Raw genomic sequence first — 8,591 nt, forward strand, 5'->3', positions numbered from 1 at the left:
CACTCTTTCTTTAAACTATAAGTAGGGTCTATTTAGATTTTTTTTTTAAATACTGAGTTAGAGCAATTAAGTATTTATGAAATGTTAATATTAAAAAATTATAAATTAGTGATATAATTGTGAGAGGTCACGATGGATCCGTGGAGTAACAAATTTGATGTGAATAAAAGTGATGGAATAATAAGGATTAAGCATGCAAGATGGATACCAAAAATGGTGTGACAAGTATATTATCACATTTGGAAGGGTGGAAGATTGATTGAATGGGACCCACAAAAGAAGCCATGTGAGTGTGTAGCCTATTCCATGTGCGCCGCGTCAGGGCATCCCATTAAACGGTTCACTTATTCGCACACAATACACTAACTAACCTACAAACTCCTATAAAACATTAAGTTTCTATTCTAAATTTCAGACCTACTTTTTAAAAGATCTTTTAGTCTGATTTTTAAAATATCTGTGCCCATACAAGATTAATTCGGTTGGATTTATCCTTATTCGTTTGACATGCAAACATAGTATATAAACATTGTTTCTTTTAAATAATGTAAAATATTTATACACCAAAACAAATAGAGCATCTAAAATGTTCATTTTTAAATTATAATTTAAAAATATTAATAATTTTTCAAAAATAAAAATTACAAACAATTATTATTTACAATTTAAAATAACAAAATAATAGGCAAAATTGAAAGTCTGCAACTTATATATAGAGTCGAATTTATATAGTATTTTTAAGATTATTTTTAAATAGAGTCTTTTAGTCTCGGTTGATAAAATTTGTAGTTCATTAAGGTTAGCCCTAATGGGTGAGCAGTTCGCTTTAACAACTCTATTAAGGATGTCAAAAAAATTGTGATTTATACAGATAAAATATTCGAGGATATGAAATGGGTAGTTTAACGAGTATTGAGAGATAAAATAAACAAATATTTTAACTATTTGTTAGTTGATAGATACAAATAAAGATGTAATGGTGTTTGTTTTCGTATATATATGTATTTGATAGTAAATTGATAAAATTAATATGTCTTAATAGTTTTTATTTATATATTAATAATTTTTATGATGAAGTTTGATTATATATTTTATTTAGGTGTTAATATATTAATATTTTTATGTGTTAATAATTTTTTTTTGACAAAATAAGAAAAAATTTACATAATATAATAACAAATAATTGTCCTTAAATTATTTATTTGTATTTAAAATATGATATATATATATATATAGATAGATAGATATCCGCATATATTTCAAAAGAAAATTAAATAGTTTTTATATAGATAATTATGAAAATATTATATTTATTCAACAGATAAGATAGAGAATGTCCTTTTTATCCAGAAGATAAGATAGCATAATAATAAACTCTATTGTACTAATTTATTTAACATGTTATTATAAGCGGTATACATCAAGGTTTAGACCTTATCATTGAAATTGACCCCTCCAATTTAATAAGCTAAAAACATAAGATAGTGACGACCGAGTGGATTGACCAACCAAATCGATATCAAAAATATCTTTTATTTTTAGCTTTTCTTTTTTTCCTTTCAATTACTAACATATTTCTTACTCCATCCCACTAAATTTCAAGATTTGTTGTGTGTGTAATGAATTATTGATTGTTACATTGAATTTCATTAGATCAATTTTTTTCTAAAAAAAGTTAACGGAATAAACTCGTTTAGAAATAAATGTTTTTAATTTTGTTGTTATTGACATATGAATCTATCAAGATGAGAAAAATTGCCCGTTTTTCCACCCTACCCACCACGAATTTTTTAATTCTCTTTTTGTATCATGAAGCCCATGATTCAACATTGAAGAACAACAAGACATGACTCGAGTTAACTTTTTGAAATTGTAAAAATATTTTTTAAAATTCCAGCTATAAGATTATGTACTATATTATGAGGATTCTATCTTGCACTTTCAATCTAAAATCTGTTAACTCCTCGATTAACATAAAAATACAATTTTATTATTTATAAACTTTAATGTTTTTAAATCCTTATTTTTTCACTCTCATTTTCAAAATATTTGAAAATTTTCAAAGTTTTCAAATGAGAATTTTTAAAATTTACGAAACTTTCGAACAATTCGAAATTTCTCAAATAGAAAATTTCAGAATTTTCAAAACTTTCAAACAATTCAAAACTTTCAAAAAATAGAAATTTTTTCAAAACTTTCTAAATTTAAAAACTTTTTAAATATAATTCTTGTTTCTATAGACTAATTTGTACAATTATTATATGTTTGAGGATCAAAATAATAATTCATTATATATCTTCTACAACTAGAGCAAAATTATATAGTACTTTTTTAAAACTTTTTCTTATGTATTCTACTAGTCTAAAAAGTGAAAATGTCATTGAAATTAGGAATTTAGTTACAACTTACAGATCATGTTAAGAAATCAGAATTAATTTTCGGAACAAAAAGTTAGAATTCCACGTCGTTGCGAGACTACATTTAGTCAATTAGCGGATCGATAACTATTGAAAGATGATTTGATATGATACAAATTTCAAACAGGTGATTTTGGATTTAAAAAATTATGATTTAAATGTAATTTTAATCTTTTATTTTAATTAAAACGGGATTTTAGTTTCCTATTTCATAAATTTCAAGATTTTTTTCTTCTAAAAATTCAGTTTGATTTTTTCATTTTTTATGATGTGTTATTTTTTTTTAATTGTGTGAAATCACATTTTATGATAAGATACTGCTAATTTAGAGTAAAAACAATGAACTGTACCCATTTCTTGTAAAACAAGAGCCTAAGGGATCGTTTAGTTTATGGAAATTTTTTCTTTTTTAATTTTTAAAAATTTGTTTCTAATTCATTATCTTTTTTATTTATTTTAATTTCAAAAGAGATATGACTGATTTACTTGCTACGTGAATACACTCCTCGGCCACAAATATCAAATACATGTTGATTTTTTATTATATTTGTGAAAGAGAAATTACAGTGTATTCCAAATGCATGAAGATGTTTCTAGCTAGTTCAAAGGTTGTGTTGGTTGGAAAGGGAACTAGAAAGACAGTGAAAGGGACCGATTTATAATGGTCATTTGGTCGCCACTGTTCAAAATATATAGACAACAAAGCACCTAGTACTTTGTTTTTGAAAAAAAAAAACTGTGTTTTTTAGGCGAAAAACAAGGGTGCATTTGATTTATTAAACAATATAAATTATTATAGTAAAAACTATATTATTTTATGCAGTATATAAATACATCAAAAATGATACAATGTAAATTTTGTTGTTTAGAGCATCATTAATCAAACAAAGTAAGAGTACAAAAAATTGTTACAGATAATTCTATATTATCATTTATATTTCAAATATTTATCGTTTTGCGAATTTAACGCATTAGTAGTACTTAATATCAATGAGTATGGTTAGTTATTCATTCTTTCCTTACCATAATATGATTATTGATTTTGATATTGTTGTTTGTTAAATGGACGGTGGAATTAGCCAAATTTTATTGTTAAATTTTTTGGTTTAATTATAGTTTTGTTTTTATATTTTTATTAATTTACGAAATTAATTTTTCTATTTTAAAAGTTGATACTTTTTATTTTTACTCATATTTTTTAACTAAAAAATAATGATATGATATATTTTCAACGATGCAAGATGCAATTTCATGATATAAAATAATTAAGATATATTAATTATTTATATGTCATTAATTAAATTACAAATATGAAAAATTTCTGAAGTTGAAAATTAAATTTTTATGGTGTTTTATTTTGATTGTATGGATGATAATCAATCTTTTCATTGTATTATATGTCACATTATTTAAAACATGTTATATTACCATATTTTAATTAAAAAAATTATAGAGATGAATTAAAATTGTCGATTTTTAAATTAGAAATATCAATTTTGTGAATTAATAAAATACAAAGACTGCAATTAGACTCAATTTTTTTTTATTGAATGGTCAATTTTTGTTAATTTAATTAATGGATTATTGTACTTGCTGCATTAATTGTGAATTTGTTGAATCAAGTAATTTTCATTTATATACACTCCTTTTGAATTTAGACCATAGGTTAACTCTTTTAACTTGTTATTGGTAATGTAGTTTATTAATACATTCAATGGTTTTAAACAAAATTTAGATTTTTAAGGATTTTTTTTATACGAATTTAGTTTTTCTAGTGCTTGAATCAAACATGGAGAGAATCCAAATCCTTTTTATACTACTAGGCTACATGCTACCTTTTGAATTCACTTTTTGTCCCACTCGGTTTGTTTTCTTATAAATAGCTCATTTGCATGGATAAATAGCTCATTTGCATGGATAAATAGCACCGCCAACCAACCTATTCGTGTTATAAATATTAGTGAAAAGAAAATGAAGTAAAAAAAAAAAGAAGATATTTACATAAAATGGTAGTAGTCAACAACTCCACCGCAATGGAGAAAATTCCCGACTCTCAAACATACACCTCTAAGATTAGACATATCATCGTGTTCGACATATATAGTTGCAAAAAATCACTCAAATATTTTAAAATTAAAGGATATTTTGTTCTGAAAAAGACTAAAATATTTATAAAATAATTGTGTAGGCACTAAAATAATTTATTTATAAAATTTCAAAATTTTATAAATATTAAAAATTTATTTAACCATCGACTTTATTCTTTTACAAAGGGCCATTGATTGTTAATTTCTTCTACGACATATATTATTAGTATTGGTTAAGTTAACAAAAGGAATGTTGTATTTTATGCATGGACAAATATCATTTAAAATAATTAATTAATTAATTCAGATTTTGAAGGGATACATACGTTTGATGAAAACGGTTTCTAAAAATTTATATATATATATATATATAAAAGTGGAAATATGTCGATTTCAATAGTAATATTCTATAAATTATTTCATTTAATAATTTAATATAAACGACTAATTTTATTAATTTAAATATTAATTATTGGTATAATATATTAATAAATTTTAATTTTTTTATATAAATAAGAAATTCATAGTTATGTAATTTAGCAATTGATATTTACTTATATTTATAAAACAAAGATTATTTGTCTATTTAAAATTATTTAATGAAATATTATTTTATTTTAAAATTTTATAAAAATTTAATAGTTTTTTTTTCTAATTTGATAATTAAATTAATAAAATTTCTCATTTATATTAAATTATTAAATTGAGTAACTCTTAATAGATATATACAATATAAAAGGTGATCATATAAAATGAAGAATCTAATTTTTAACTAAAAATTAGACGTGCTTTCTTTGTTCATAAATATTGCCATTAATCTTCTTTTTTCCAAAATTTTATTTGTTAATAAACATTGCCTCTTTCCCAACTCATCGGTGCTTTCCTTTAATTTGTTCTTCCCCAATTCGTTTAAAAGAAATCCACTAACAACATTCTTCTGATGATGGTGATTTTTACTTTACCATCATTATTATTAAAAAAATCCCTTTTGGATTTTTCTAGGTCAGAGGAAAATTGGAACTTGACTTATTGGTTTTATAAAATTAAATTGAGCATAGAAAAGCTTATGCCGCTATTGATCTAGATTTTGAAGATAATAAAATGTCGAAAATTAGGTGGAGAAAAATAAAAAATTGAGGCTACTGCAAAATAACGAGGAGTATATATGGAAGAAAAATTCAAAAGGGTTTTTTTTGATAATTATCGTTATAAATTAATGGAGAAAAACAAAATATTGAATGCAAGAAGGAAAAAGGTTTCTTTTGATAATCATACATGAGGCCATTCTAACGGCTTATGATCTTGTTGTTTACATTTTTTAAGAGTCTATTTGATTGGTTCTGGATTTTTTATTTTTTAAAAGTTCTTTTGAAAGCAAAAATTATTTGAGTAAATTTAGGTTAAGTTAGTTTTTTATTTTTTCTATTTGATAAAAATAACGGATGACAAATAAATTAGTTAATAGCGAATAAATTTATAATAGATATCAGATAAGATAGATAAGATAGTTGATAGTATATAAATTGGATGATTGAATTTGAAATATTGGTAAAATTAACTATTAAATTAATTAATAAGTATAAAATGACATAAAAATATTTTTATTAATTTTTAATATTACTTGAGATAATGATTTAAAGGAGAAAAACATATGAAATGCTTTAAGTCATAAAACATTACCTGAAATAACATCTATAAAAATTGCTATAAATTGTGAAAAAAACGCTATAAACATGTGTGAGAATGCTTATTATAAATAGCTCTTTTTTAATTAGGGGTGTTTAAAAAAATAAAAAACTGAATCAAACGGCATAACTTAATTTAACTGTTTTTAAACTGAAATAACTAATAAAAATTAAAAATCAAATTGTTTTTTTAAAAACAGTTTAGTAACCGAACTGATTTTTAAAAATTAAAACTGAATCGGTTTCAAAAAATGGACAAACTAAATTGGTTTTTAGTTCAAAACACTATAACTAAACCAGTTTTTTTAGAAGTAATTAGGATAATTATGTAAAATTCGGCATATAGGAACAAAAAAAAGCTTATAGGAATCAAAGAGTTTAGTTCAATTTGATACAAGGGCAGTTCGGTTCAGTATCATCCATATTATAACAATTTAGTTCAATTCAAACAAGGAAAATTAATTTAAAATCAGTTCGATTCACTTCAGAACAATAAATTGATTCATCGATTTATAGAACCAGTTCGATTAGGTTTTTCGAATCAATAACCAAATCAGTTCAATTTTCAAGCATTTATAATGCATAATTTAACTTCGCCTACCCTTAATTTTAATCATACGAGTTTAGAGATTATAGGTTATCCTCTATAAACGAACAACTTGATCTTGCCATAGATACACTTTGTTTGAAAGGAATTTCTTCGAGAAGTTTTAAAATCGCAATTTTTTTATTTTATTTATACATTATGTTTTTGTTTTAACTCCACTATCAGTGATAATGACTACCACCAGAATCTTTGATCAACCTATGCAACCTACAATTGTGGAAGACCCCAATTTTTTATTTTTTTATAGTATATCATAACATTTAAAAAATTATATTGATATCTTTAATTTTGTACATTGAACGCTTTAAATTTTTATATTTACATCTTATACCTGAAATAAATAGTCAAGTAAAAAGTTTTCCACCACTAAGTCGGTGACGGTGGCTGCACGATACTAGACGCCACCACCCACCATCAAATATTAGAATCTTGAATCTTGATGTAACGATTTTATGATTTTAAGAATCTGACTTTTATATTCAAACAAGATTTCAAAAAATATTAAGACGAACATGACTACCACTTTAACCACCATCAACTACTACTTTGACAACAAATCCAACCTCCACTAACCATCTCCAACCATCATCATTTATAACCCACCTTCAACAACTACAACTTTGCTGACCACCTCTTCAACTCTATGAGCCACCTCCAACCACCCCTTTTAATAATAACAATATAATAAATGTAGATATCTCTTTTTTTAATTAAGCTGGCATGACATCTTATTATATTTCTAAAGCAAATTTTAAGGTGAAATATTTTGATAAGTGGTCTTCTGTAAATCGATATTTTAAAATTATTCAATATTCTAATAATCATAAACATTGTATAATAGATGTAGAAATTCATGATCCTCTTAAGATTTAATGTTATTTGATTAATGTTCGTTTAAAAAAAATAATGAAAAACAAATTAGACACGTGTCCCTCAACTAAATTTATTGAATCAATACTAATTAAATTATTACGCGTCTCAACTATAAAAACGAGAAATTAATGTTAATTATTTTTAGAGTTTCGAATAATTTTTAAACAGAGATCGTACGTTTTTGTTATGCTCCAACATTCGCCTACTTTTGAGATCTTAAATGATACACAATAAATTTTTTTGGTTGAGCTCAATGACAAAGTTTAAATTCGATTCCTTTGTTACCAAAAGTGTATACACAACGATTAAGGTTTTTCCTCCATTCATTATAGCATCCACGAAATGGATACATACTTGTCAATGTTTCATATTCAATTTGTGTCAGTAGCACATGCGAAATATATAGATCGAATACATAAGGCACTGCTACTTAAAATGCTAATTGAGTTCTGATGTACACTCATTATTTCACATGCTTAACTCACATATTTGGCGATACATATACTATGGATCAAGCAATAGCATGTTTACATATTTCTTTCACGAAATGAGATTATTAATTATTAATGCTTTTGATTTCAGAATAACAAAGTTCTTTTTGACTAATTTTTCTTTTGTTCAAATGACTAATTAATTAACGACTAGATAGTAAATTTTCATCAAAATTAATTTTAACGGCGAGATTTGTTTGTTAAAATATTTTACTTAATTATATTTCAATAGCATTATGTGAATGCATATTTAAATTAATTATATTAATTACTATTTATCAATTAAAAAAATAAAATAAAGTCATTTAAGTTTAATCAAATATCTAATTAAAATAATTAATTTATTAATATAAACTTAAATATGAGTGAATGTCAGAATGACCCATTTCAAAATAATAAAAATTTTAATAGACTATATATATATATATATA

This window comes from Cicer arietinum, chromosome 4 (assembly GCF_000331145.2).
Source record: "Cicer arietinum cultivar CDC Frontier isolate Library 1 chromosome 4, Cicar.CDCFrontier_v2.0, whole genome shotgun sequence".
Classification (NCBI taxonomy): domain Eukaryota; kingdom Viridiplantae; phylum Streptophyta; class Magnoliopsida; order Fabales; family Fabaceae; genus Cicer; species Cicer arietinum.